The sequence below is a fragment of the Musca autumnalis genome, unplaced genomic scaffold (assembly GCF_047663935.1).
Source record: "Musca autumnalis isolate F117 unplaced genomic scaffold, ASM4766393v1 scaffold_3, whole genome shotgun sequence".
In the NCBI taxonomy this organism is placed as follows: domain Eukaryota; kingdom Metazoa; phylum Arthropoda; class Insecta; order Diptera; family Muscidae; genus Musca; species Musca autumnalis.
The window spans coordinates 146423946-146441941 of record NW_027411866.1 but is presented as its reverse complement, the minus strand read 5'-3'; the positions used below and the strand labels follow the sequence as shown (position 1 = coordinate 146441941).

Below are 17996 nucleotides of genomic sequence, written 5' to 3'. Positions count from 1 at the left end.
TCCTGTACATCTCGATTTTTTCACACTCTCGCGCTTCCATCTCTCTCTTTTTCCTGCGGAAAAGACGTTTCTCCTCTCTCCTTTTCTCCCGATACCTTGAATATGCTGTGGCTATCTGTTGTGAGTGCACTTCCGTGTTGTGTCTGTTCGCACTTTGTTTGCTACGTTTAAACTGGTACGTACCTTTGCTGCAACAAGGTAATGGTCCGAGTCTATTGCTCTGTTCCAGAACCTGCAAGAAGCTACTACTTTTTACTACGATAACATTTTTATACCCTCCACCATAGGATGGGGGTATATTAAGTTTGTCACTACGTTTGTAACTACTCGAAATAATCATTGTAGACCCCACAAAGTATATATTCTTGATCAGCGTGCAATTCTACATCGATATAGCCATGTCCGTCCGTCTGTCCGTCTGTGGAAATCACTCTACCGTCCGAACGGATTGACGTAGGTTGATGAAATTTTGGGAAAATATGTTATATTTACGTAGGACTTTTGGTATTGAAAGTGGGCTATGTAGGTCCACGGTTTCGTATAGCCCCCATTCAAAATGACGCGTGACGCGTCGTCGTTTTAAGGAACTTTTAAGATATTTGGCCCATTTTACCACCGAATTGGTTGTAATTTGGTACTTTGTGTCTCCAGAGGCCAAAAAAGTTGGGTTATATAGGTCCACGTTTTGGTATAGCCCCATATAAGGCCCCATATAAAATACGCGTCATTTTAATATATTTTGAATGTATTAGACCCATTTGACCACAGAATTGATTGTAATTTGGTATTTTGTGTCTTCAGAGGCCAGAAAACATTCCTACCAAAGTTGGGTTATATAGGTCCACGTTTTGGTATAGCCCCCCCATAAGGCCCCATATAAAGTACGCGTCATTTTAATATATTTTGCACGTATTAGACCCACTTAACCAAAGAATCGGCTGTAACTTTGTATTTTGTGTTTCTAGAGGCTAAGAAACATTTCTACCATAAAATGTTTATATAGGTCCACGTGTTGATATAGACCCCATAATACAATATCTCCCAATTTTCGATATTTTGAACGTTTTAGCCTCATGGCTGAATGGCTCATGGCGAGATGGCTGAAATTTGGTATTTAGTCTTCTTTAGGCGTATTAAACTTTCCCCCAGAAATTTGTAGGTATAGGTCCACGCCATCATATAGCCCCCATAGAACGGTAACTTCCGAATTTCGGTATTCTGAAGGTTGTGGCCACATTAATCCACCGAAATGGCTGAAATTTGTGGTGGAGGGTATTAAAAGTTCGGCCCGACCGAACTTAACGCTTTTCTTACTTGTTGCTATTTCTTTTTTCTTCTGAAATACGGTTCTCCTCTTCTCCCGAGTGAGCTATTTTGTGCTACTACGCTTCCACATTATCGGCACAGGGAGCGCTGTCTTCCAGCATTTGAGAAAGTTATGCTACTGTTGTGTTTACAGCGTTACGGTATGCAACTTCCTTTCTATGATAGATCGCACTTTTGCCGCAACATTTAAACTAAGCTGCTACAAGGAAATGGTCCGAATCCACATTCGCTCTTCGAATCGATGTGACACAATAGAAGGATGTCTTCCGTTTATAACAACATGATCGACCTGGTTTCTGGAGCGACAAAGGAGCGCTGTCTTTCAGCATTTGAGAAAGTTGGCGGAGTAGGCTTGTGCTATCTGCTGTGTTTACAGCTTCACGACATCCATCCATCCTGTGATAGATCGCACTTTTGCCACAACATTGTGACGAGTGCATACTTCAGCTTCTGTAAGGATATGGTCCCAATCGATATTCGCTGTTCGAATCGATCTGTCTATTCTATCACAACATAATCGCTCTGGTTTCTGTTTTTTTTTTTTTCATTTCCATTTTTACCATTTTTTGCCTATGCAAAATCGATCAGCCACATTTCATTGTCGGATGTTACCTCATGAAGGTTGATCTTTCCAACGTTTCTCTTTGGTCGGAGTGTGAGATGAAACTGGTGTTAAAGAACTTTGGTTTTAATCGAATTGAGGCAATGATTTCATCTACAGGGGTGAATCTGGAGACCAGGTTTTTAAGACTCCGATTATCCTTAAATTCAACACCAAGTCCATGTTTAGTTTCATGGCAGCTATAACAGAGTGTGTAATCATTTGTGATCTTTATAACTACTCCATTTCACACTTGCAGATTTGCAGATCGTGGTCCAACTTTAGAGGGGTTTGTTTTTCTTCATTTTGTTTTATCGTTCTTATGGGTTAACGCGCTGCACATGTAAACGAAATACCTTTAACGGCTGTTAAAGGCAGCTCCCAAGGTGACACCACGGGGAGGTCAGTGTCCACTTAATATGAAAAAGGTACCAAAATAAGTCCTGGACTTTACCATGTTAAACCCAGTTAGCACCGTTGCTTGATACCTTACACCTTCTACGTCACCTATTAGGAATTCCTTTCTATTAAAATACTACAAAAAAACCTTCTAGCCACAAAGTTTGCATAAAAGTTGTGGCCTTCGGAATAATATCCGATGAAAAATGGGGCTAATACGTATTGACACTATGTATACGCCGCCTTATATCCATATATATTTGCATCGAATTTTGTTCAGAAATGTACGTTCGATGACTTCATGAAAATTTTTTGATGGATGTTTGAAAAGTCCTTCTTAAAGAAATCTACGTTTGATGGATTTTTGAAAAGTTCTTCTTTAAGAAATCAACGATTGATGGCTTCTTGAAAATTCTTTGATGAAAAGTTCTTCTTCAAGAAATCCACGTTTGATGGATTTTTGATATGTTCTTCTTTAAGAAATCAACGATTGATGGCTTCTTGAAAATTCTTTGATGGAATTTTGAAAAGTTCTTCTTTAAGAAATCCACGTTTGGGGGATTTTTGAAAAGTTCTTTATTCAGAAACTCACGTTTGATGGGTTCGTGAAAAAATTATATTTTAAGAAAACTACATTTAATGGCTACTTGAAGAGTTCATTCAAAATAAATCCATGTCTTCTAAAAATATTATTTAAAGAAAAGATTGCATAAAATTTTCGGTTTTTTGAATAGCATCTGATCAGCATATGATGCGTATACCTATTGAAACTACGTATACGTCTTACATTTATAATAATATTCACGTAAAATTATGAATATGTAATGCCGCTTTAAGTCTCACTTATTTGCAAACAAGAACACAGAAATAATTAATTAAAGAAATTTGGAAAATTTATTCGATTTTTTGGCTTATTAATTCCGCTAGGCTTAGCTTAAGCTCATCCTACTTAATAATATTTACAATTATGTCACTCTCTGTGCCCATATTTGGCTCCTTGCAATACCCCTCAAAAGATATTTCACCGCGATCATAAATCTACAAACAATTACACATCTCTGTGTAAACATTTTACGAATAATAATCTACTCAACATTGATTAAATAATAAAATAACAATTACTTAACAACAACATCAACCAACGATAATGTTGATGTTGATGATTATGGTGATCTTTGTGGCATGTGCGCCTGCCTGAGTTGCTTCTCAAAATTGATAGTCAAACAAATGGCTGGTTAAAGCATCCATAAAATAAGTCAAGCTAGCAAAAAAACGAAACCCCTCGAACCAAAAGATGCCGATATAACCAATGCAACAACTTGTTAAGTGTGCTGTAAGGCAAACAAAAAATATGTTTGCTCCCCTCTAAACGCCATAACACTGCTTTTGGTGGCAGTAGGACAGACACAAAAACACACTCAAAATAGAAACATAAACATTTCGAGGAAGATACTGTGGTGATGATCTGTGTACCACAAAATGGGAAATATTGCAACAATGTTCTTCTCTTGGTAACCACGAGGTGCACAGTGGTTGGAAAATATCCAGGAGGTATCCATCATTCATAACTAAAATTTTAAGATCATTCATCCTATGTGTGGTCAAATGCAGAATACCATAATTGAGTATCAACTTATCAACGCAGGTATTTACTGCAATACCGTCGAATAATGCCAGACATCTTCAGTTAGCTCACAAATCCCCACCTTGACTATAGCATAGTAGAATCGCAATAGGTTGAAAACGGCAATAAGTCGTAATAAGCATTTGGTCACTCAATAGGTGGGAGTTCTTCTACAGGCAAACGAAGGCCTCCTGAGTTCTTCTATAGATCAGGGAAGACCTTTTTAGGTCTTCCATAGACAACAGAAGACATTTTGAGGTCTTCCATAGACAAGAAAAGACCTCTTGAGGTCTTCTGTAGGCATGAGAAGACATCCTGAGGTGTTCTATAGACAGGAGCAGACATCTTGACATATTCCACAGACAAGAAAATACATTCTGAGATATTTTTTAGACAAGAAAATCAACTTGAGGTCTTCTATAGACAAGACAAGGTCTTATGAGGTCTTCTTTAGACTAGAGAATACCTCATGAAGCCTTCTATACACCAAAGAAGACCTTATGAGGTCTTCCATTGACAAGAGAAGACCTTTTGATTTGTTCTATAGACAAGAGAAGACCTCTTGAGGTCTTCTATAGACAAGAGAAGAACTCTTAAGGTCTTATTGGGAACTTCTATAGACTGGGAAATAACACTTGAGGTCTTCTTTAGATAAGATAAGACTTCTTGAGGTCTCCTATAGACAAGAGAAGACATCTTGAGGTATTCTATTGACAAGTGAAGACCTCTTCAGGTCTTCTATAGGCAAGAGAAGAACTCTTGAGGTCTTCTATAGACAAGATAAGACCTCTTGAGATCTTCTATAGGCAAGAGAAGAACTCTTGAGGTCTTCTATAGACAAGAGAAGACCTCTTGAGATCTTCTATAGACAAGGGAAGACCGCTTAAAGACTTCTATAGACAACAGAAGACTACTTGAGGTCTTTTGTAGTCAAGAGAAGACCTCTTGAGGGGTTTGTAGACAAGAGAAGGCTCTTGGAGGTCTTCTATAGAAAAAAGAAGATTTCTTGTGGTCTTCAATACACAAGCGAAGACTTCTTGAGGTTTCCTATAGACAATAAAAGAGCTCTTGTGATCTTCTAACGAACAGAGAAGACCTCTTGAGGTCTTCTATAGACAAGAGAAGACTTCTATAAACAATAGAAGACCTCTCTATTATTTACTTACTTAGCTGGCCCACTACAGAACATTTGTTCCATAGACCGAATTAAGAAAAGATCTCCAATTCTCTCTGTTTAGTGCTTCGCTTTTTGGAATACCGCGCCTTGTCATCTCTGCATCCACTTGTTTGCGCCATCTATTCTTTGGCCTGCCAATTCTGCGTGCACCGCCATGTGGCTCGAATTTATACGCCTTTTTAGCGGGTTCATCATCGCTCATTCTTATTATATGGCCTAGCCAACGCAATCGCAGCATCTCGATACGTTTTTGATGTTGATGTCGTTGTATAGCAGATACATCTCGTGGTTCATACGAAGTCGATATACACCGTCAACGCAGATCGGTCCGTAGATCATTCGAAGAATTTTTCTCTCAAACATGCCAAGCACTGCCTTATCTGCTTGCGCAAGTACCCAGGCTTCGGAACCATACATCAGAACGGGTAGTATCAGAGTTTTGTAAAGCGTTATTTTTGTTTGACGAGTTGTGGCTTTGTTTTTAAAGTGCTTACTTAAGCCAATGTAGCATCTGTTGGCCAATAGAATTTTTCTTTTTATTTCACAGGTGATCTCGTTTTTTGTGTTTACGGCGGTGCCAAGGTATACGAAGTCTTTTACTACATACCTCAAAATTATAGGAACCAATTTCAACAGTTGGTCCGATCTCAGACCCACTTTAGCAGATTCTCGTTCGACCTTCATAAATGTATCGGTTACTTCTTTTACTGATCGTCCCATGATGTCTATATCATCAGCATAAGCAAGTAACATCTGACTATTGGTGTGGTTTGTGCCACTTCTTTTAACGTTTGCCTCTCGTACAACCTTTTCTAGCAGGATGTTGAAAAGATCACACTAAAGACTGTCTCCTTGCCTAAAACCTCTTTTGGTACAAAACTCTTCGGAGAGGTTCTTTCCTATTTTAACTGAAGATCTTGTGTCAGTTAGATTCATTTTACAAAGCCGAATGAGCTTTGCGGGGATACCAAATGCAGGCATGGCATGGAATACCTTTGAACGTAGCGGGCTGTCGAAGGCTGCTTTATAATCGACAAAAAGGTGGTAGGTGTCGATCTGCATCTCTTGGGTCTTCACCAGGATTTGCCGCAGGGTAAATATCTGGTCAATGGTGGACTTGCCAGGTCTTAAGCCGCATTGGTATGGTCCAATTATTTCGTTGACCATGGGCTTCAGTCGTTCGCACAATATCGCTGACACTATCTTGTAGGCGATATGGAGAAGACTTATGCACCTATAGTTGGAGCATAAAGTTTAATCTCCTTTCTTATGGACGGGACACACGATACTCAGCTTCCAATCGACGGGTACTCGTTCTTCCTTCCAGATGGAGCTAACTAGCTGATGCATACACCTTATCAGCGTGTCGCTTCCGGTTTTAAACAGCTCAGCTGGTAGGCTATCAGCTCCTGCTGCCTTATTATTCTTCAGCCGGTTTATTGCTGTCTTTACCTCATCTTGGCCGGGTGGGATGGGATCTGTGGTATCTTCGTCGACTTCGCTACTATTGGATACCAACAGTTTGGAAAAATTCTCTTTCCATATCCTTAGCACACTATCTGTATCAGTCACCAGATTACCTTGCTGGTCTCTACACGAGGTTGTGCCAGTTCCAAAGCCATCAGTTTGATGCTTCACTCTTTGGTAGAATTTTCGGACTTCATTCTGTCTCCTGTACATCTCGATTTGTTCACACTCCCGCTTTTCCATCTCTCTCTTTTTCCTGCGAAAAAGACGTTTCTTCTCTCTCCATTTCTCACGATACCTCTCTCGTGCGCTACGCGTTGCTACTGATTGTAAAGTAGCCCTATATGCCGCATTTTTCTCTTCGGTAGCAGCACGACACTCCTGGTCATACCATGGATTCCTTGGTGGAGGTCTCCGGTATACAAGTACTGATTTTGCGGCTGTTTGCATGGAGTGGGTAATGTTTTGCCATTGTCCTGATAAGTTATCGGGACGAGGAGTGCTTTGATTAAGCAGTTGGGCCAGTTGAGTGGAATATGCTGTGGCTATCTGTTGTGATTGCAGCTTACCGATGTCCAACTTCCGTGTTGTGTCTGTTCGTACTTTATTCGTTACGTTTTACCGGGTACGTACCTTTGCTGCAACAAGGTAGTGGTCCGAGTCTATGTTTGCACCTCGGAACGATCGTACATCCAACACGCTTGATGCATGTCTTCCATCTATCGCAACGTGATCAATTTGATTTCTTGTTCTTGGATCTGGCGACAGCCAGGTGCCCTTATGAATATCGAGATGCTTAAATCTGGTACTGCTAACTACCATGTTTCTTGCAGCTGCAAAGTCTATCAGCCTCAGATGTTTCACTGTGGAGACTGAAATTCCCGACTGTTGGGCCAAAGATATTCTCCTTTCCAATTTTGGCGTTAAAATCGCCTAGTATAATTTTAATGTCATGGGCAGGGCAACGCTCATAAGTTTCTTCTAAGCGCTCGTAAAATATATCTTTAGTCTGTTCGTCCTTGTCTTCTATGGGAGCATGAGCGCAAATAAAGCTGATGTTGAAGAATTTTGTTTTTAATCGAATTGAAGCGAGTCTTTCATTCACTGGGGTGAAGCCGGAAACTAGATGTTTTAACCTCCGACGAACTACAAATCCGCAACCAAACTCATGCTTTGTGTCATGGCAGCTATAATACAGTGCGTCACCTTTAGGTGTAGTTGTGACGCTTTTTTCAATCTATCGTACTTCCTGTATGGCAGTAATATCGGCCTTGTACTTTTCAAGTACGTCTGATAATGCGAAGACTGCACCTTCTCTATAAAGAGTGCGAACATTCCAGGTGCAGCTTCGCAGATCATGGTCCTTAAAAGGTTTGCGGGGTTCGTCAACTTTAGAGGGGTTTTTATTTCTTTTCTTTCGTTTTTTCATAGTAGGCTCTATTTTCTAGGGGAGGGTTACTAACCCGACGCCCGAACCCAAGTTTTCAACGTTCTTATGATTGAACGCGCGGCACATGTTAGCTCATTACCTTTAACGGGTGTTAAAGGCAGTTCCCCAGGTGACACCACGGGGAGGTTAGTGTCCACTTGAGATGAAAGAGGGACGAAGATAAATCCTGGGCTTTGCCATGTTAAAGCCGGTCAGGACCGTTCCTTGGTATCTTCCATCGCCTACGTCACCCAAGACTTCTTTATGAATAGACCATTTTATGAGTTAACCTCAGTTTTTATCGCATACAAATTGTTGCTGATATGTACTTTCGATTCACTGTGCAACACGGCAGATGAAACATAAACTTGCCACTTGTTGCTAACGTTGTTGCTTGTTACTCTTTTTTGTAAATGGTCATAAAGTAAATAAAGAGGCAACCACAAAATATCGAGCTTATTTTTTTAGACCCCAAAGCACAATCAGCTATGAATGTCGGTGCCACACATAAAACACAAAGCCAAATGGCCAATAGATGTTGTTGCACAGCCGCCAAAACAGCATCTGGTTGGTGTTGTTTCATGATTTTGAGGGGTTGTAAGTTTATTTTTTCATTATTTTTTGTTTGTCGTAACAGTTTTTCTTGTCTTGTATATCTCTGTTTGTTCACAAAAAAATTAAACATTGACAACCGGTAGCTAAGTTTTTTTGCGTTTTTCATAGACTGGTTTTTGAATGATGAGAATGATGATGATTTTTATGATAAAATATATAACTCATCACAATTTTATGCTACCGCATTTTTCGTTGCAGACGTGCAGCAAAAGCGAAATTAAGGATTGGTGAAATAAGTGGCATTCTCTACACTCGCAGAAATTATGACAGATTTATTTGGAAGCAAGACAAATCAGTTTTTTAACTTTGGAAAAATACAAAAAAGAATCCATGGTCTTCAGAAAAAACAAGAAGAATAATATTAATACTGCTTATGAAAAAATATTAATAATAATAAAAAGACAAAATGAATGGCATTTGAAATGGGAAAGAAATATGTACATATATAACATTTAAATGAATCAAAAAAGTCACCCCAGGAACCGCATATATACTCATTAGAAGGTTCACAAAATCACAAATAATTTTCAAGAGCCTATGATAATATTAATTTTGGTAATAAAAATAATAATAGTCATAAAAAATTAACAATTTGTTATAATTTATGAGATTCTGCGGCCAATTGTGGTCCATCTTACGGCGTCCTTCTTTTTAGATCTTTTTACTTTATTTTCAAAACGGCATTAATTTTTATCTTCCCACTATACTCACAACAATAATATTTTTTATTTCTTTTCTCTTTTCAGCTGCTATTCTAGAGGTCCACTAAGTGGAGCAAAATCTTCAGTCCCAAATCAATAACATAATACGGCCAACAAAAATACATTAAAAAGCAACAACTTCAAAACACACTATGTAAATGTCTTTAAACTATTGAGCCCTAAATAAACATCTTATTAACATAAAAAGTGGATTAAAACAATTAACCAAAATTCGTTATAACAATCCACAATGACCACAAATAATTATTAAAATATTAATTACCATTACCATCATTAAGGGCAGCTGCAACATCGAGCTAATTATGCTAATTAAATGGCTCCTAATATGCAGCAGTTGGTCTAAAAAATGGACAAACTATCAAATTTAATTGCTGTCTCATCGCCATCAACAACCATTCCATTATCATCATAACTATGATAATATGCAAATGTTAATTAACGAAAACATTCCGAACGAACATCACTATTTAATATAACGAAAAAACAAAATTGAAAAGGTTTATGGTGATAATATATATTTTTTATAATTCCAACAACAACCACAACGAACATTATTAAGAATTTTAAGTAACGACAACTAAGAACTATTTAATCAACTTACAAATTGTTGGACATCACTCCATTCAAAATAATTCAGTTAACCTTACTGTGATAACAAAAACCAAAAGGTGAGTCCTTAATAAATTAATTAATAAAAACATTTTTTATATAATTTGAATATAATAATTATTTAATTGTATAATAATAAAACCATGTATAATAACTATGATGAGGCAAATTGTTAGAGATAGTATAAGATATATTCCAGAGCCTTTAATTTGGAATGTAATATCACCATTAATGCCCAAAATAAAAAAGAAAGGGACATATTTCGTTATATCAACATCAAATTTTCAACGGTGGCAAAATACCCCTCAGTAATGTTGGCGACATTTCCTGAGTATTTAAGCCATGTAAAACTTCTCTATAAGTGTGGTCTTAAGACACGCCGTTCGGACTCGGCGATAAACAGTAGGTCCCCGTATCATTGAGCTAATATGAATTTGGCTAATGGGGGTAAATACTCCTTAATACGATCATACTTGAACCCGAAGTATGTTTGGACGAATTCCGCCCGTGTACAATAATCGAAAAATTTATGACTACAAATTTAATTGTAACACTATGAACACTGAAAATGAAATATTGAGACTACAAAAACCCTAGTAGGGTTTTGTCCTGTCAGATCCAGTTCGGATTTTATGGCCTCATCTAAACCGGGCTAAATCTACAGTTTTTTGCATTTACCGGACCTTTATCTCAGCAACGATTAGGAATTTGGCCTTGCTGTCTTTGGCAATATTGTAGCTCAAAATGAGTAGAACTTTTGTAAAGACCACATAAGAAAAACTCCATCTAGGGCATCAAAACCAATAAAATATAGAACATTTTACTTCATGTTGTTTCAGCGGTATTTTGCATCATATCTTTTACAACACGTATTTCAAATACAGTTCACGCCAACAGTTTATTCTCGCATGTCGGATTTCAACACATTATTGACGTATTTATTAACCCACTTAGCGGCGAGATTTTTTGAGAGAAAACTTAAAATTTTGTGTGAAAATTATATTTTTGAGACCTGTTAAAAATTTTTTAATAAATAAATTTTTTTTCTAAAAGGTATAGTTTTCCTGCAATTGGGCCCCCTATTAAAAGTGCTTCAAATAACATCTCACAGTATCTACACAATGTTAAACATCCCAAACAAAAAAAACGCAAACCCTCCCAATTTTACGATGAATAAACACTTCTAAGAGCGAAGCTATTTGCGTAAGAAATGCTTCAGGAAAGTGTAAACGTTCTGTAGTTCCTGAAAGTAAGGATTTGAAACTAGTTCTAGATGGCATTGAAATTCCGTTTAAAGATAAAATTACGTACTTGGGAGTGGAGTTCAACAAACTTTTTAAATTTAATTCTCATGCTAGAAAGGCGCTAAAAAAAGCTCAGGGGATTTTTATTTTATTTTTAAAAATTCTGAACAATAAGGTTTTACCAGCAAGTTCAAAATTGATGTTATACAAGACATGTATAAGACCTGTTATTTTATATGCCTTTCCTATTTGGTTCAGCATATCACCCACTGTTGTGAAAGAACTAGAGGTATTTGAAAGGAAAATTTTGAGACTTTGTATCGGTAAAAATTTTATGTGTACCAATGAGAGGTATTCAAATAATTTTATTTATGCAAATTCCAAGATATAGCGGATGTACAACTACATTTGTACGATCTTAGATAAGTTCAATGCAAGGTTTCATGAAAATGTGCATAGGGTTGAAGCACTTAACAGTTAAGCAAACATTGGTTGGTATAACTCAAACTATTTATCACCCATGGGGTATAAAAACGATTCTGAAGCGGGTATTACCGCCTTTTATGAGAAGGCACTGGTCGGTACACACCGTGGGTAGTTACTGAGTTACCTACTTTTTTGTCTGTTTTTTATTTTTTCTTTATTTCTTTTCTTTTTCGTTTTGGTGTTATTTAGTTTTAAGTTCATAAACTCTGGATACTTTATCCCTTTTTATTGTATTAGTCTCGGGAGCAAGGACGTATGTAACTTCAAATTGTGTATATCTACATTTAATTTCACTTGTTATGTAAAAGCTAGGTGCTGAAAATTCTGTCATGTCATTACGATAAAATTTTATAGTCATAAGCTTTTCATATCGACGCCTCCAAACAATAGTATGCTAAGTCGACTTAGCATGTTTTCAAGTTCTTTACATTTTTATATTTAACGTCCTTTAACTTAAATTCTGTCAAATTTTGGTAATAATCGGACAATCCGAACAGAAGTTATAAACAAATATTTACTTAGCATAGTACTGAAGGTCAAAGAAATTTCCAAACTTTTAGAGCTTGTCCTGCAAAACTCACTGTTCAGAATTAGCAAACTATTATTTAGAGGTGTCGAACGTCCTTTAACTTAAATTCTGTCAAATTTTGGTAATGATCGGTCAATCCGAACAGAAGTTATAAACAAATATTGACTTAGCATAGTACTGAAGTTCAAAAAAATTGCCACACTTTGAGAGATTCTCCTGCAAAACTTACTTTTTAGACTTAGCATACTATTATTTGGAGGTGTCGATATTATGTATCTAATTCATTTATGTTCATTGTCATAAAAAAGACTCAATAAATATAAACTTAACTTAACTTAACTTAAAAGTGCCGAAAACTTTGAAGGGTAATATAGGTGTATTCTTACATGCCAATCCCTTGGTTTTTGATTGAGAATATCCTCGAACAATACTCCTAACAAATCCCTGACTTTATATGAATGCAACATTTATGATTAAATTTTTATCGCATATTTAAATTTTTCATCAAAAGTCGAAAATTACGAAAAGTAGATTTTTCTGAATTGCTGTCGTTTTAGGCCGATTGTGTGGAAATGAATAGACCAAGTAAAGCTTTTTGAGCATGGTATGACAGATAACAGACAATACTATAATGAAATGCAAAGAAATCCATAAAAATTTGCGAAAATATCTGAGTTTTACGTAAATTTTTCCAACCATTTTTGTAGCGTTTAAACGACCAGTGGCTTTATGTATAAAATAGTGTTATGACTTTTTGACATTTTTTCTCAAAAATGATTTCCTGTATTGAGAACGAATGAACTTTTGCCTACTAATGCCTAAAATAACATGCATTCCATTTTATTACAAAAAAAGGTTCCGCACAAACCACTTTGAAAAAATTGTTTTGTTTTTTCTTTTTGAAAAAAATACCATGAATTGAAAAAAAAAAATTCCTGTTGCACCAATGAATGACCTTTTGCCTATTAATGACTAAAATAACTTTTTTTTATTAATTTTCTCGTTTAGAGTTAAGCTTGGTGACTATGTGGGTTCGAGTCCTTGGCTTCCCCTTTTCACTTGCTTAACTCTAAACGAGAAAATTAATAAAAAATCATTAAAAATGATCTTCGCCCTTACAGGCAAAATTTCAAAAAATAAAATAACTTTTATTTCACATAAATATTGAAAAAGGTGCAGCACAAACCACTTTTAATTTTTATGATATATGAAATAATGTTATATAATATAAAATTATATAAATTTCGGTTATGTCGTGTGTCCCTATACCTTGTATTCAGTTAAATATCTGCTTAGAAGGACTTCAAAAAATGGTCAAAAGTTCTGAACAATAAAAATCACTTTATAATTAAGATTTTATGTAATCGAACATTGGTGGCGTTTTATGTAATCTTATGTAGAAACTCATCACTTCACTTCAAAATTCGGAAAAGATCCTAAATACATTCGATCTGTCCGTAGATGAAAGTTTCAAATCACATAGGCTTAGGGTATATCTCTGTCGGCAAAGCCGACTGATTTTTTTACTTGTTTATTAAAAATTTTAAAAGATTGAATTCCATTTTCGCGGAACTTCACATTCTTTAGTTATAATTTTTCAGAAGATTTTCATCATTTATTTACAACAGATTGTGTCGATATTTTTGACACAGTTGTTCAAGATTTCTATAGACATAGCTTTAAGGTAATTTATGTAAATTTATGAAAATACCTTTATTTCACTGTACAACACCAAAAATATTTACAAGATAATTCGGTCAGATTATGAAAGAGAACAGAAAATGGAAGACACGTGTATCGGCGTTTTGAAAGTTTACGTCGGGAAGTAACCTAACAAACTCCCGCGAGTCGAGGGCGCTTTCAATAACGTAAGCACCGAGACACTTATCCACTCCTTAGACGAGTTACAGGTAGACAGGGCCTTAAGGAACTGGATAAACCACATGCTAAGGAATAGATGGATAAGCTGCGGGCTATACGACGTGAAAATAAGAGACAAAGTTGGGCAAGGAACTCCACAGGGAGGGATACTTTCACCTCTGTTGTGGGTTACCACCATAAACAGTCTCTTGAGGACCCTAACCGAAGAAGAATTTGACCCAGTCTGCTACGCAGACGACGTTATAATACTTCTGAGGGGAAAGAATCCGAATCAACTCTGTCGAAGAGCAGAAACGGCTCTAAAAATTGCTTTTAACTGGGCCAGGCCGAGAGGTCTGAACGTCAACCCGGAAAAAACAGAATTATGTCTATTCATTAGGAAAACGAAAATGGGACACTACGGGGAACCAGTTTTTCTAGATAAGACAATAAATATCTCTTGTACAGTTAAATATCTAGGAGTAATTCTGGATAGGAAACTTAAATGGAAAGACCATATACAAGAAAGGGCCAACAAGGCCCAAATATGTTGGTCAACCTGCAGAAGGGCGATAGGCTCAAAATGGGGGTTCAATCCTAGGATGATACACTGGCTATACAGAAGCGTAATTAGACCAATTATAACGTACGCGTCTGTGGTATGGTGGACAGCCATGGACAAAAAATGCAATGTGGAAATATTGCAAAAGGTCCAAAGAACATGCTGCCTAAGCATTAGCGGAGCAATGAGGACCACACCGACTAGGGCTCTAGAAACAATTTTGTTTGTACACCCAATAGATATTCAGGTAAGGTATGAGGCAGCCATCGCAGCTGTAAGCCTAAAGTCGATGAGCGAGTGGATCGAAAAGAGCCACCAAAACATATTAAAGGTCACAACGGGTGAATCTATAAATCAGGTAGTATCGGACCGTATACCTGAAACTAGTGAAGTAGCCTTGTGTGAAGTGTCAATACCTGACAGAGACATGTGGATCGGGGGAGCTCTAGCACAGATTCCCGCTGGAAGCTGTGAGTTTACGGATGGGGCTGTGCTAGGGGGGAGAACCGGACTGGGTCTTTATATAATGGAACCGGAAACGGAAATCTCCCTCCGTCTGCCGGATCATAACACGATCCTGCAGGCGGAACTCCGGGCGATAACAGAGTGTCTGCTTTGGTTTGATACTCACACAAGGCCTACCACTGTAAATATCCCTACGGATAGCAAAGCAGCCATTAGAGCTATATCAACCAAGACAGTGCAATCTAGAACTGTCTTGGAATGTATTAAATCTATAAATAATTACTCCCAACACGGTAAGGTAAACATTATATGGGTACCAGGGCATACCGGGATTAGGGGTAATGAAATAGCAAACTCCTTGGCAAAACAAGCCAAGGAGCAACCCACGGTAAGTCTAGAAAACGCTAAGCCGTTTAAAGCTACGCGACTAGAACTAAAGACATGGGCAAAAAATGCACATATATCCCTCTGGAGTAGTGAAGAGAAGGAAAAAACACAAAAATCCTATGGGGAAACCCAGACGAGGACAAAACAAAAGAATTACTTTTACTAAGTAAAAAAGATATTAGTAGACTGACAGGAATCCTTACAGGTCAGCTAGGTCTAAAAGCGCACCTGCACAAAATAGGTTGTGCAGAAAGCAGTGAATGCAGAGCATGCGGAGAGGACAACGAAACGATGGAACATTACCTCTGTCATTGTCAAGCCTTCACAAATCTGAGAACCCAGTTACTAGGGACTGACATTATACCAGGGCTCGACCAAATTAGGACAATCGAGTTCAAAAAGATCAGACACTATGTAAATAGGACAGAGATCCTAGACTAAGTCAAAAAAGATAATCCTCCATAACCCAAAATTAGAGCACACAACAGACCTACTTACTGCTTAAGTGTATGTCCACATGGGCATGTGGTGATCTAGTATCACCCCTCTTATCAACCTAACCTAACCTAACCTAAGCAGACGTGGCAAGATCCGCCCATTTCTACAGATTTTGAAATACTCGACATCAGATTCCTTGGAATCCGTGCGTTTTAGGTATAAAGTGTCTTTGGCATTATTACTGACAACAATGCGGGGTATCTTTTTATGAAAGGAATTAACACTCATGCGAGTCACTAAACGGGTATTTTTGGTCCCTTTTTCAAAAACGTTTAAAAACTCCTTTAAAATGTAATCGTATCAGATCAAGATATTCTACAAAATTATTTGGCACAAAATTTTACTATAAGTCTCCGAATACACTTAAACTCTAAATCTTATCTAAACGCCAGGAATCTGCCAAAAGTAAAATCACGTTTTAGGGTTAATGTTGTACTTTATCTGAGTTTATTAAGTTTTGTCCCACAAAACTTCATTCTAGATAGAAGTCGCCAAAGACAAACATATTCTTCATCAAATTTCAATGTAAGTCGCCGAATAAATGATATATATATATATATATATATATATATATATATATATATATATGAGGAAAAGTCAAAATTTTTTAGTTTCCATGAAGCCAAGGTTTGCACTATTATAATACGCGAACTATTGTAGTTTACCAGTAACTATGACTATTGCTGGATTAATTTAGATGTTTTTGTACAAAGCTCAAAAATTTAGCAAAAAAATTTAATTTACGTGGTAGTTACGACCGCGTAAAGGAAAAAACATAGGTAAAACACCTTGAAGCTAAACAGGTTTTTTACATTGCTATTCGATTTCTGATTAAACCATTCAAATGACGGACATCTGTCCAAAGTAAAAGTAGGAGAATACAAAATGAAGATTACACTTCTAATGTATCACTTTCCAAAATTTCCACTGCATCCACCTTTTATGGATGCTGACATTTTGAAGCCGGATTTCAGGTGTTTTTTGTATTTTTTATGTAACTGGGACGCGCATTCGGATATTTCGAAAAACCAATTATAGGATCAAAGAACTCGCGATTTCGCATAATCTGATATGTATATTGAGTATGTAGCCCACACAGCAGCAGAGTAATCTACTGCCAAAGGCCAAAATTTAGTGCGATATTTTTTCTAAAAAACATATTTTTTGGGTACAGTATTTACAATATCCTTTTGAGTGTGCTGGTACCCCGCGATATTTTAGTTTTTCGACGATCCGGATCTTATAAATCACAGATCGTAAAAATCCATCTACTAGAACGGCGGAAACGGCTACTGCAAAAATTGAAAAATTTGGGAAAAATGTTTTTGAAAATATCGCTGATTAATTCGCGTTTTCTATGGATCGTATTCTCTTTACTTAAAAAACCGACACATCACTCGCGTTTTCGTGGAAACAGAGGTTTACAAAGTTTAGCGGTAAAGAAGCTGTATCCGATTTATCCCAAAAATTGAGTGTTAATGTACATCCACGGTTCTTGATGGATTTTATTGAAATATGTTTAGATCGATGTATTTTTTCACGGTTGATAGTGAAATCGGATGCGCATAAAAAGTGTATGCGGTTTGTGCAAATTATAAGCGTTATACCGTTTTTTGCACACTACGCTGCAGGCGATGCTACATCTTAGCCGCCAAAGTAAATCCTGGCATATGTGTATAAATTAAAAGAGAAGAATTCGCCGTATTGATAAACCGCATGCGCATCAAGTGATTTTGAGGATTTCGCGATTTACACGCATTTCAAAATGAACATTACCCGATACAGTTTAATTTGAAGATTATATACCATTCAAAGGAACCCAACATTTAGTTGAACGTTACCTATATCTTCCGTTAGATGTTAGCGCATACTCGAGAAGTGATTAGAATAACAAATGTGATTTTTTGCGTGAAATTTAACTGAAATAGAAGAATAACTCCGACCTAGTTTTCTTACATTTTCTTCAACTAACTCACAAAATAAATTTGAAAAAATA

The 17996-nt window shown here is 36.9% G+C and overlaps 1 protein-coding gene across 4 annotated transcripts in view; it reads left to right on the top strand.

The window, feature by feature from the left end:
* The window catches only part of LOC141397879 (uncharacterized), a 283294-nt gene that overhangs the window by 211604 nt on the left and 53694 nt on the right, over window positions 1-17996 (top strand). For 2 of the 4 annotated variants that reach the window (XM_073974708.1, XM_073974709.1), the window contains one exon: window positions 9385-9493. The gene's annotated coding sequence lies outside the window, so the exon portion shown is untranslated. Of the gene's footprint in view, window positions 1-9384; window positions 10029-17996 lie in introns of those variants that run through there. The other 2 variants (XR_012411544.1, XM_073974707.1) reach the window with 2 other exon arrangements.